Source organism: Heteronotia binoei, chromosome 7, assembly GCF_032191835.1.
Source record: "Heteronotia binoei isolate CCM8104 ecotype False Entrance Well chromosome 7, APGP_CSIRO_Hbin_v1, whole genome shotgun sequence".
NCBI classification, from domain to species: Eukaryota; Metazoa; Chordata; class Lepidosauria; order Squamata; family Gekkonidae; genus Heteronotia; species Heteronotia binoei.
This window is the reverse complement of record NC_083229.1, coordinates 95,069,642-95,082,290: the sequence shown is the minus strand read 5'-3', so window position 1 is coordinate 95,082,290 and position 12,649 is coordinate 95,069,642. Positions and strand designations below refer to the sequence as shown.

General features: G+C 42.2%; 1 protein-coding gene across 1 annotated transcript in view; it reads right to left on the bottom strand.

The window, feature by feature from the left end:
* The window catches only part of SOCS6 (suppressor of cytokine signaling 6), a 34,626-nt gene extending 26,453 nt beyond the window's left edge, over nucleotides 1-8,173 (bottom strand). The window contains exon 1 of the mRNA XM_060244067.1: nucleotides 7,877-8,173. The gene's annotated coding sequence lies outside the window, so the exon portion shown is untranslated. The remainder of the gene's footprint in view (nucleotides 1-7,876) is intronic.
* Nucleotides 8,174-12,649: the final 4,476 nt, after the last annotated feature.

Sequence of the window (12,649 nt, the reverse complement as noted above, 5' to 3'; positions counted from 1 at the left end):
GGCCAGTAATAGTACATAATGTTTAAGGTCTTCCCCTAATGTTATCTCCTGGCTCTGGCAGTAAACATGGTAGTAACCACTGATTACACTTACCTTCCTGTCTCTGCCTGTGGCCATCTCTGTGTCCTCTAGCAACAAATTCCACATTTTAATTACTTTGTGAGTAAAGAAGTATTTTCTTTTTTCTGTCTTGAATCAACTTAATTGGATGCCCTCAAGTTTTAGGATTTTGGGAGATGGAGAAAAAGATCTCTCTGTATCTGTCAAAGCTTTGTTGAAACTCATACTGTGAAAATCTTGTGAGTCTCTTAAGGCGCTACTGGACTTGAATCTAGGTGTTCTATTACAGACCAACATGGATACCCTCTGAATACCCTCTCTCTTTTCTGTCCACTCTCTCCACCCATACATAATTTTTATAAACCTCTATAAATTTTATAACCCCCTTCTGTCTTTTCTTTTCTACACTGAAAACCTCAGATTCAACCCCTGAATCATCTTAGTTGTCCTCTTCTGCACTTTTTCCAGCTCTGCAATGTCCTTTTTCTGATACAGTGACTAGAACTGCACACAGTATTCCAAATAAGGCCATACCAGAGACCTATATAAGGGCATTATAATATTGGCTGTTTCTTTTTCAGTCCGCTGCCTAATAATCCCCAGCATAAAGTTTTCCTTTTTTCACTGCTGAGGTGCACCGGGCTGACATTTTCATTGAGCTATCTACTATGACCCAAGGTCTCGTTCCATATCAGTTCAGCCACAATAGCTTGTACTTAAAGTTGAGATTTTTTGCAATCTACATCACTTTACACTTACCTACACTGAATTTTGTTTGCCGCATTATTGCCCACTCACACAATTTGTAGAAGTCCTTCTGGAGCTCTTCACAGTCAGACTTGGTTTTCAACATCTTGAATAATTTTGTGTCATCTTCAAACATATCTACTACATTGGTCACCACCAGTGCCAAATCATTTATGAACCAATTAAACAGCACTGACCCCTCCACTGAGACAACTGTCCATTTTTTCCTATTCTCTGCTTTTTATTTAGCTTATTTTTAATCCATACCCGCACCCATCCTCATCCCATGACTGGAAAGTTTACCTAGGAGTCTTTGGTGAGGTACCTTGTCAAAAGCCTTTTGAATGCCCATGTATATAACGTGTACTGGATTGTTACCTACATGTTTACTTACTTTCTGAAAGAACTGAAAAGCACTGGTTGGGTAGGCCTTCCCTTTGCAGAAGCTATGATGATGTCCCCCCTCATCAGGCATTGTTCCTCTATGTGCCCAACAATTTCACCTTTAATCAATTTCTGCTAATTTGCCTGGGACAGACATTAGGCTAACTGGCCTGTAATTTCCAGGTTCCCCTCTGGAGTGTTTTTAAACATTAGTGTAATATTTGCCATTCTGAAGTCCTCTGTTACAGTGGCTGATTTGAATGACAGTGTACACATACTGGTTAGTAGATCAAAGATTTGACTTCCCTAAAATTCTTGGGTGTATGCTTTCAGGACCTTGCAACTTATTGGTTTTTAAGTTCCCCAGCATGCCTGAAGGATTTCAATGTCATATTTTTAATACTGTTGCTTTCTGTCATCTTCAGTTAAAGGTTGGAGAAATAAATTCCATTTTGATTTAGTAATGTACTAGCAAACTTTTGCTACCATAAGTGATTTCAAAGGCCTAAGATTGACAGTATAGCTGGGATAGTCGCTTGCAGAACTGGGATAGTCGCTTGCAGAACTGACATTTCAGCTAAAACTGTAAAATGTTACAAGCCCAAAGTTGACAGAATCTCTGCAAATTCAAGTAATTTCATTAGGATGCTAAGTGGCTCGCACTCAAATCAATGTACAACATTAAGCTTTTCTTTTGAACCACTGAATCAAATATATTTACTACAGAACCAATTGGTAGAATATTTAACATCTATATACCTTGAGGCTAGAATTCTATATGTACAGCTACTCCAGAAGATTGTTCAGTTGTTACAACTGTTCAGTTGTTACAACTGATACACAACAGCCTCCTGATAGTATGAAGTCACAGGAAAGACACTAAATTCATGTTCCTGAGCCTTCATTGGCTTCCTATAGCTTTCTATCATTTTCCAATAATACTAAATGAACTAGGCATTCCATTTGTAAGAGTATACCTCCCTTATTATCAGCAGTCACATGTGCACTCCTTTGAAAATAATATCTGAGCAAAATCTAGGTGTGCTTAAAGGTAGGGCTACTAACGCTGTCAGTTGTGGAGAGCCACAGTCACGATTACCATCAACCAAAAGAGCAAGATTTACTTCCAAACCTGCATGAGGCCTGCACCTCTTCCATTTCTCCAGAGGCAGCTATTCCACTATGGGAACCACCTGCCATCAGGTAAGGGCCTTGCTCTCTTTCCTGGAACACAGTGTGAGTGTCACCTGCTCTGAAGAGCCACAGGAGACATGTCAGACAGCCACATGTGGTTCCGAGCCACTAGCTTAAAGGTGGCAGTTATTAATTCAGATTCTACCTAGGAGGATCTATTATTTAAACCACAATGTGGAAGTGATTCTGATTGAATTAACACTGTGTAAAAAAGTGACACTGTATATGTGGTAATAGATCATAGATGCAGAACTCATAGCAAGCACTCTATAACATATAGGCATTATGCATCTGGTAGCCCCATTATACAAAAGTATTGCTTGTCCATTAATATTTTCACAAATTGTGTCAAGCAACCTCCAATAAGCACAACTGCTATTTGCTTACTAGGGGAAGATTATTCCTGATTTTGTTTTTTGTTTTTAAAATTTTGTTTGTTTTTCCATAAAGTGATATTCCAATGGAAACATGTATGCAGCTGTAAATACTGTTCAAAGTATCCTGTTAAAAGTAATATTTGGTCACTCTTAAGCTCTGCTTCTAAGAGCAAAAGGGTGGTTCTAATTCATACTATGATTGATAAACTACTAAATATTCCAATGAGAAATTAAGATACAGATATACATAAATGAAATAGCTCGCTACCAAAGTATTTGTTAGCACTTCCCCTTCTCCCTCAGAATGTACAGCAATTATTACACTTCAGCTGTTTGTTCCACAATAACATACAGTAACAGAAGTTCCACTAAAGCTTATTTGCTGTTCACATGAAAAAGAGAATACTGAAGCAGCTCAGTGACAATTCTGGTCCTCCCACACTTGCTTAACTGAAAACTACGACCAGTGTTAAGTAGTTGCTGACCAGACCACTAAAACTTTAAAATGACCCACATCTGTCATCACCCAACTTTTCTACCCATACGGTGCTTTAATTTGAATGTTTCTCCTGATGCCTGAAAGAACAAAACCTGCATAACATCATAATCGTACTTGCTACAAGATCAGAGGCATATAGTTTTTGAATGACATATCTGCAGTACTTAAACATGGTTAATGAATATTCTATTTCAAAATCTAGACAAGATTATTTGGATAGTTTGATTCTACGCTTCTTTTTTAAAAGGAAGCACATGTAAGTTGTCACCTGAAGTCACTTATATGACATCAACTGCATTTTCATTTAAGGTACCTTTATTGCTTGATGTTACCATAAATGTAATATATTATGTACTTCAATTGAACTGCTTAGTGAACAACAAACTAATATGTCTGATGTTTCCTCTGTATTTCCTGATGCATATTTCCCTGAAGTGACACCAGAAACCATACAATTATGGTTAATTGACTGTAGTTTGTGATAAAAAAATGAAGTTTTACTTATAAGCAGTGTGTGTGCATTACAAATGCTCTAGAAAACTACATTAAAGAACAAGTATACTACACAGTCAGTCCTATGTGGATACACCTAGAAATAAGCCCCACTGAACTCAGTACACTCAAGTGCAAATTTTAAATGCTACATGATGCATCTTGAGTTTCTTGGTAAACTGACACTGAAAAAGGACGCTTACAAGTTCTTCATTGTTAATCCAACAAAAAGCTGAACAATGTTACAACTTATTAATGATTTAATTAAGACATTATAGCTAAATACCAAAAATGAAACTTGAGACTGAAAAGATAAAAGTACAACCGAGCAGCTTACCTTTACAATTTTTTTTTGGAAAATAGTCAATGTATTGAGCCTATCTCTTAATGTGCTATTTAGAAGCCATAAAAGGTATTGTGTTAACTATAATATATATCAGAATATATATGCAATAAGAAATTATATTTGCGGCAGTATCTCAGTTTTCTCTCCCCCACTATTTCCTCATTCCCTTTTCTGAAAGCCCCCACCTCTCCCCTTTTCCTGCTTCCTTTTATCCTTCCCACCCATCCACCAAGAAGTTACATTCATTTGCTCCCGTCTTCAGCTTTTCTTCCTTCCCTTCCCTTCCCTATAGCAGTCTCATACATTCAAAGGTCTTTTGAGATAATTCTGTTAATTACGCAGGAAACATACATTGGTACACAATTTGTGCGGAGAATTCCATCTGAATTTTGTCACTCAGAAAACATGACTTCCTTAGCATTTTCTAATCTATTACTGTTGAAGGTGCTATCAGCACTGTGGATGTACGACCATCACAGGCACTGATGATAGCACTGATAAGCTGACAAATCCCTCCCCCCCTCCCCTATGTCATCTTAAGAACTCTGAAAGGGAGCTTTGTTTATTTACTTCATTCATAATATATTTTTCTCACAGAGACTCAAAGGCACATGCCAAAAATTAAAAACCAACAATGCAATAAAAATAACAAACACAATAAAATGTACCTAGAATATTTCAACAGACATTAAAACATATAAAAACCTGTAAAATTCTTTTTTTAAAGTTCTGATTTTCGTATTTTGAAAAAAGACAGTAGTGTGGGAGACATCCTGACCTCTTCAGAAAGGAGCCATACATAGTCAGGCCTACAGTATGGAATGTTTGCATTTAGGCAGCTGTTGGTCTGACCAGTTTGCAGGACAGCACCTTCAAAAGGACTTGTTTTGTAAAAGAAACTGAACAAGAGTGCTGCACATACACTTAGATGGCAACCCTGTGAACCCTATGAACAGTGATTATTCCATCTCTTCCACTGAATCAATACTCTCAACATTTTCTGAAGGGTGTTCAACATTTAGTTTTAGCTATGCTCTCATTTTCTTAGGTGCTGGATTACATACCTTTCTCCCCATTTTTCAAAACAAACAACAAAAAGGCAAACAGGTAACACATCTGCAGGAGCACCTTCCCAGTTCACTGTTCTTATATACTGTACTGTTAGCACTGGGTCTGGGCTAATGCTGCTATAGCACTATGAATAAATATGATTTTCTATAATATTACTGGAAATGATGTTAAGAGCAGATTATGTGGCTTTTCTAATGAGATGATCAAAATTCAGTACAGGCTGCGTTTGCACCCCAAACAATTACTGGTTATTAGTACCCCAATCCAAAATTCCTTTGAAGGGCAAAGTAATATTAACTCTTAAACAGATTTCTGTACTGTTAACTCTGGTCATAATACTGAGGAAAGTGAGGTGGGGGTAAGAATAAGATGATCATTGCTTAAATTGTAGAGCAATGATTGATTACTTAGATTCAAGTGGGTAGGTGAGTTGGTCTGAAGCAGCGAAACAAGGTATGAGTCCAGTGGCACCTTTAAGACCAACGAAGTTTTATTCAAGGTATAACCTTTCATGTGAATGCACACTTCTTCCGATACATGTAAATGAAAGTTTATACCTTGAATAAAACTTTGTTGGTCTTTAAGGTGCCATGGGACTCAAATATTGATTACTTAGTTATTAAGAACTGATGTGTTGCCAGTTAAGGATATTACAGATGTTCTTAGGGTGGATTTTTCATTTAAATATTTTATCACATACCAAAAAATTACCCCCATAACTCATGCTACTTGAAAAAGCTGTGTTAAATTGACTCAAATTCAAATGTTACAGTCCCTACGAACATAGAGAAAGGGGGGAATGTAAATTAATTTGCAGCTGTAATCCCACAGAGTAACTGAGAATATCCATGTTTTGTTTTACCTATGATCAGCAACTAAATATTTTACTGGTGAGCAAGTATTATTGATTCAGTTAAAATAGTTCAGGCATCATGCAAAAGTGTAGGTTAATTAAACTATGTTAAGTGTGCTCAATTGAATATAGCTATTTCTGCTAGCTTTAATTAGTTAAGCTATGTCAAAGAAGGTTCTGAAATTTTAGTTTGGTTTGTTAACCACTGTTAGTCTTAACCATGATTTCACTGAATATGACTATAAACATCTGGCTTGTTCCCTCACTGTGCACACTCTGCAGGTTGGAATACCAACTAGATCTCTGTGGACCAAGGGAAAGACTGAAGGTGATGAAACCAGAATTTGACAAGGCAAAATGTTATCTGAATGATCATCTGTGAGCCAAATTCTAGTTTTACAAACTAATAGCTGCCATAATAAACCAAAGTTTTCTGTTATATGTGAACTGAGTCAATGCCTGTGTTCATCCATCAAACTGTGGTTTATAAACCAACTTCACATCCTGGATTCAAGTTTATAAAACATATCACATTTTTAAATATAACATTATACCTGCCATTCTCTCTTGTCCTCTTTAACCAATGACCAGTTCACAGTTTTGCCATCCCCTCATTCCTTTGATGCATGACATGTATTATAGAAGGAAACTAAATAATATGAAAAAAAAAATCAGTTTAGCAAGAGATGCAATAAAATGCTGTACACAGTATCTTTTACTGGCCTGATTATGGCCCAGGAAGAGTTTCATAAAACCTGAAGGTTTGCATACTCCTACACATACTAAAGTTTGTTCACTTAGGGTGATATATCTCCTTTGCATTTCCTGCACTTTGGAACCAACAGGACAGCCACTGTCTAGTTAGCTAGTAAAAGTGAAGGATACTTCTCAAGAGGAGAGAATGATACGCCTGTGCTGCATCAATATGTATTTCATTAATGTGGAATGGTGAGGCATTTAGTTGTGAAATTAAAGAGACCAACCTCAACACCAAATCAATTGCCTAATTTTTTGTGGTAAAGAAGAAAAGGAATCAGTAGAGGGTGATAACTTGTTTATCCCAGAGTCATTCAGATCCTTTCTTCCTCACTCTTTCCCCCTCCCAGTATGTTTTCTCCACCTTGCTGAAAAATATATTTTTTAAAAACTATACCGAAAATTTAGAACTACATACTCGATATTTAAACATACACACAACTCTACAAGAGCAGCTAAAACAACAACACAGTTTAGGTTTAATTTTGATTATCTGACATAAAATTGGGCGGCTCTGAGTTGGTGGTTAGTGGGGGCTTTTAAGAAAGAGGGCGTAACCTAGTCAATGATACAGCCACTTCCAAATGTCCCAAAAGTGTAAAGAACAGCACCCCAATCCACATACAATCTCTGTCTCCGGCTACTTAAGATCAGGGGAGACTGCACTGCCTACGGCCCTGAAGCAAATACTCCCCCATCCCTCCCGTCTTGGCCTTAGGCTTTTGGTTGTGAAGCTGAGGGGGGGGGGGGTGGATAAGGTTATCCCCCACTTCTTCCAAACGGGCGGGGAGGAATCCCCACTGGGCTGTGGTCTCCCTTCCTCTAGCAGGCCGCACTCCCGTCTCTCGCTCTCCACAGGCCCCGGCCGTGCCACTGCAAGCGGTAGATTGGAACAAAAGGAGGGCCAGTGGTGAGGCTGAGCGGAGGAGGGGGACCCGGGGCCGCGGCAGGCCGAGCGGAAGATCTGCCCACTGGAGGCCGCCGCTGCCTCCCTTGCTCCAGGCCCGACTGCCCTCCCAACTATCCAGCAGCGCTCGGATTCTCCCTCCACTCCACCACCCGGCTCAGGCTTTCAGAAGGGTCCGAGGCGGACTTACTGCGCGCTGCTCCTGCTGATGGCGGTGGCAGCAGTGGCCGTGCTTGCGTGCGGTCCAGGCCGGCCGGGCTCGAGCGCCGGCTCCGCCTCTGCCAAGCTCCCTTCTCGTCGGTCGTTCTCCGCCGCCGCTTCCTCCTCCCGCTCCTGGCGTTGCAGCTCCCTCCGCCTCCTTCACCCCCCGCCCCGTCTTCGCAGGGGCGTGAGGGGGGCCGCGGGGCCGCTCCCGCCGCCGTCAGCCCACGGTCGCAACCGCCCGTAGCCCGGCGGAGAGGACGGAGCCCGAGTTGGCGCCTTCCCCTTGGGCCTCCTCTGCTTATTCGCTGCCCGCTGACTTGCCTTCCCTCGGCACACACCAGCAGCACTTCCCCTCACATACACAGACAGCAGCCTGGCCGCCTTTCTCTCCTGCTGCTCCCTGCACAATTTCGGCCCTTCCCTGCCCTCCTTTTGTGTCTCTCAGGGCTTGTCCCTTGGGGGTGCGTGGCCAGGGTCAGCGCGTTTGAAGAGCGCTTTCACTTCCCCCTTCTCCTCGCGGTTCGTACACGTCGTTCTTCCCGCTGTCCTGCGCTTCACTGGCGGCCCGCACAAAATGCCTTTCCCACGGGCACGCGGGGAAATGTGGGAGTGTGGGAAGGGTATTTTTCTTTCCCCCTTGAAAAGCTGGCCCTGCGTTCCAACTTGGGGGCCGGGAGGGGCCTGATGCCTGCTGACCCAGCGAAATTGTCTAGAGTTTTTGCAAAGCCCATCGATGCATAGATATTCAGAAAGCTGTCTATGGGATCTTCTTATAGGTCTCAGGCTCACTACGGCGTTAGTCGCATTTGCGTAAGCTCGCGCTGCCAATCGGGGACGTCACAAAAGGATTTGGCGGGTAGAAGAGAAGAAGCCCGAACGAGAAGCGAGTCCGCAGTGGGAGGCTAACCTTTCGGGGTTGCCAGCTTTTGCAGTAAACACACGCTAGGTGGGAAGGACCGCAGAAGATCGGGGAGCGGTGAAACTGCGCAGCCAAGTGCTGAAGCTTCTGGTGGGGAAGAAGGAAGAAGACAGCACACGTGGGAAGAAGTTCTGCGAGGTGTGGGACTGAGATACCGAAGGGTGGTGATCATCGTGACGTGAGGGGACGGGGCCGTAATGATACGAGGGACTCCGGTTCGGGACAACGTAGAGGAAATCAGATGTGAAGCGGGAGGAGTGGGAGAAGAGTAATAGTTGGATAAAGAAGAAAACAACGTATTTTGGAGCGTGCGATGATGATGAGTCAGAACTTTTAAATGGCTGGGCAAAAAAGAAAAGAAAGCAATAGCATCTCTCTGTAATTATCAAGATAAACTTGAGCAGTCAGCACAGAGGATGAAAAAGTCCTGCTCACATACCATAACATCCGTGTCTTTGTACATACAAAAAAAAGTTTGATTTCAAAAGATTTCACAGTTGAGACTACAAGGCAGACCAGAGAGTCTTGGACACAGGCATGCTCTCCACACAGTTGAAAACCTGGGTTTCTCCATAGGTCTTAAAGTCTCCAGTTTTGTGGTTTGCAATGTCTGTGGTTCCTTCATCGGTGACATATATGAGACATTAGCTGAGGGCTGGGCAAATTCTTTCCTCCCAAGTTATCCCATCCAGGTTTTTTCAGTTTACAGTAGGCTGTAATTATCAACCGAAACAGAGAGACTGGGCAGGATGTTTGAAAGAGCAGCGATTACAGTAAGCTGTGCTGTGGAACAAGAACTGTGCTCATTTCGTTACATCCTCTTACCTAATGAGAAGCTTATGACACAAAATTGCTTTACACTTCTGAATTTTGATGCAATTACATGATCCCTGATGAGCATGATAAATACTGACCAGTATTCCCACAGAACCAGAAGTCATGTATCTGCACCCTAAATGCTGAGACAGTTTGTATGGAGGACACTATGGCAAAAAGGGGGACCTAATGAAAAGACAGGCATGGGAATAGGGTTTAAATTGAGAGGATATTATCACAGAAGGTGATATTAGGGGAATATCTGACAGTTGTCAGACTTGAGAAAGAGCTTTGGTTTTAGTGATAAGAGATTCTGTGATAAGAGACCTTTTACATCATTTTTAATTTTGCGCATTCTGAAGCAGACGTTCCAGTTAGGATATATGGTGGTAGTATTGCTTTTCTGGAGATCTATTTTGCTTACTGGGCAGGGAATGGCTGTCTGTATGAACCCCTCCTTCTTAATAGGTTGATAACTAGCTTCCTGTTGTGGGAAGAGAATATCTGCAATTTCTGTCCTTCAAATGCTGTGACTGCTGATTGTTGTGTGTGCTTAAGTGGTCATATGCTGTGATGGCTGTTTCACTGATAGATAAGGAATGGCAACCATATTCAACATCTGCCAAAAAAAACCTAGTCCAGAATTGGGAGGGAAGAGAGAGAAGCCATCACAATAAGGATTCAAAGGCGTATGTGACAGGAGCAGGGAACAACAGGGAACACTAGCAGCAGGGCTTTTTTTGTAGAAGGAGCTCCTTTGCATATTATGCCACATACTCTGATGTAGCCAGTCCTCCAAGAACATATAAGGCTCTTATTACAAAGCCTACTGTAAGCTCCAGGACGACTGGCTACATCAGGGGACGTGGCATAATATGCAAGGGAGTTCCTGCTACAGAAAAGGCCCAGACTAGCAGCAAGTTTTCCTGCTAATGTAATGGGGGGGGGGGGGAGGAAATGGCTACATATAGCTGTATTAATAGCATTTTATCATGGATTTGTTGACTGACATTTGGAGGAGGGGATGTATTCCTGTACTTCCAAGGTATCCTGTCATTGGGGGAGGGGGGTTTGCTGCAAACATGTGTCTGATCCTTGTTTTGAAGGTCCCAGATTCAGTTTGTGGCGTCTTTAGTTAAAAGGAGATAGGATATGTGAAAGACCTCTGCTTCAGATCCTGACAAACCACTGCCAGTCAGAGTAGATGATACTGACAGTGGGAGACCAATGGTCTCACTGTCAGCACAGATACATGACTGGATTTAGAATTGTTGCTATTACCTGCAAAAGTGGATAGACTACAGCAGGGGTGTCTAAACTGTGGCTTGGAAGCCACATGTGACTCTTTCACACATCTTGTGTGGCTCTTGAAGCTCCCACTGCCCCGTTGGCCGGCATGAATAAGGCATTTGTCTCATGAAATCACTTCACCAAGCCCCATTGGCTGGCAGATTTGAGAATGAATTTAAAGTTGCTTTCTTTCTATTTCTCCCCATTTGTTTGCTTGCCTTTCTGCCTTCCTTCCTTCCTTCCTGTCTTGCGGCTCGCAAACATCTGACTTTCATATCTTTTAGCTCTCACAAACATCTGACATTTATTCTATGTAGCTCTTAATGTGAAGCAAGTTTGGCCATTCTTGGACTGTAGAGAGCTGAGCAAATGCTTTTTCCTCATGGAAGCTGGCTGACATTTGAGTGTTAGAGGAAGGGGAATATTTGTACTGGTACCACATTCTTTTATCATGCTACTTGCTTCTAGCCATAGTCACTGGCCAAGCAATCCAATGCCACAAGAAGAAGAGTATAATGACACATCATTAAAGCTTATGTGGTTGCCCACCTGTGGCCATGTGGGTCAAGAAGACCTAATTGCAGCAAACACGACTGTGGGCACATGCTATGTGTCAGAGAGCCAGTTTGGTGTAGTGGTTAAGTGTGCGGACTCTTATCTGGGAGAACCAGGTTTGATTCCCCACTCCTCCACTTGAACCTGCTGGCATGGCCTTGGGTCAGCCATAGCTCTGGCAGAGGTTGCCCTTGAAAGGGCAGCTTCTGTGAGAGTCCTCTCAGCCCCACCCACCTCACAGGGTGTCTGTTGTGGGGGAGGGAGATAAAGGAGATTGAGAGCTGCTCTGAGACTCTTGAGTGGAGGGCGGAATATAAATCCAATGTCTTCTTCTTCTACTACACTCTTTTTGGTTTTCCAGAACTTCGAGTCTGGTCCCCAGGTCCAAGGCTAGCTGTGAAGCACTGGCAGTTCCCTGCCAATAGTTTCCTGCCAGCAGCAGCGTGGGAGAAGGTGATTATGCTTTATGTGTCTTCCTGGATCCCTGTTGCTATCTATTGGATCCAGGCCAGCCTGTGCAGATCTGCTAGCATTGCTAGAACTTGACTTTTCTCTTGTGGTGGGAAGTGTGTCTTTTTGGGATGGAGAAAATTCTTGAGATTGACTTGTTCCTGACATCCACCATGCTTTCTGGCAGTGTTTTATGGAGACAGTTTGTGTGGATCTATTGAAGTAATCAGCTGTGGGGCACTACTTGTTTTTTCTCATGGGAACAATTTACAAGGGGTTGGATCAACATTTCCATCAAATTATCCTTCCTACCAGGGGTCATTTTGTAGAAAAATAGGTGGTGGAGCTCATCCAGGGATTGTTATGCAGCTGCACTTACTATTCAATGGACAAGGAGGTGGAACTCTCAGGAGAAGGTGGAACTCTCAGAAAGGTTCAGGAGCTGCGCTCCTGTGAGATCCCACTGAATCAGAACCCTGCTTCTTACTACTGCCCACACTCCACATAGCTTTTTGTCATGCAAGCCCCATGATCTGTAGCATGGCCTTTTTGGATGTCAATAATAATAATAATAATAATTTTTAATGTATATCCCGCCCTCCCCGCTGAAGCAGGCTCAGGGCGGCTCACATAGCATAAAATACCACATTTCAACAGTATACAGTACAACATTACAATGCAAGAAATACATAAAATACAGCATTATAATACAATAATCCTCAATTTAAA